The following is a 989-nucleotide window of genomic DNA, read 5'->3' on the forward strand; positions in this document are numbered from 1 at the left end:
CGATTTTAAATTAAATTTTGAGTATTTGAGAGGTATTACTTATTATTTTCCAATTTTATAAATATATTTCATATTTTAAAAGCTAAAAGCATCAAATATTAATACCATCCTCTTTTATAAGTATAATTTTGATTTATTTGTTGTGGCTCAAGTAACCCTAGTTACACTATTCTAAAATTTTAATTTATCCAAATCTTTTTTTTTCCAGTTTCAAAAGGATCTATAATTTAATTTATCTTAATTAAATTATGCATATATAACTCCGATTTTAAATTAAATTTTGAGTATTTGAGAGGTATTACTTATTATTTCCCAATTTTATAAATATATTTCATATTTTAAAAGCTAAAAGCATCAAATATTAATACCATCCTCTTTTATAAGTATAATTTTGATTTATTTGTTGTGGCTCAAGTAACCCTAGTTACACTATTCTAAAATTTTAATTCATCCAAATATTTTTTTCAGTTTCAAAAGGATTTATAATCTAATTTATCTTAATTAAATTATGCATTTATAACTCCAATTTAAAAATAAATTTGGATATTTGTAAAAAAAAATACTATAAAACCGAATAACATTTTTCTCCTTATTTCCTTATTATATTATTGTTAGAATGACTATCCTATGTAAAATAAAATATGTCTTACTAATTATATCCTTTTTTGGGTAATTAATTCAATTCTCCTTTCCTTTTTGATTATTTTATCCAGAATCTCCAAAATCATGTTTCGAAAATCAATTTCTCCTATCATTATGATAACTCCATTAGGTCTCTATAAATTCAACAAAAAAAGATAAAGAAAATCAATTGATTTATACTACACAAAGAGTTCTTATATGGTCTGGGATGAAAGAAATAATTATATTCTTTCAGATTTTATTTTTATTCATATATCATTTGCTTTGGGATGAAAGAAATAATTATATTATTTTAATATGTTACTTATTTTGGGAGCATTTAGAAATCGTATGAGGAGAGGTTTTGC

Source organism: Solanum tuberosum, unplaced genomic scaffold (genome assembly GCF_000226075.1).
Source record: "Solanum tuberosum cultivar DM 1-3 516 R44 unplaced genomic scaffold, SolTub_3.0 scf00475, whole genome shotgun sequence".
In the NCBI taxonomy this organism is placed as follows: domain Eukaryota; kingdom Viridiplantae; phylum Streptophyta; class Magnoliopsida; order Solanales; family Solanaceae; genus Solanum; species Solanum tuberosum.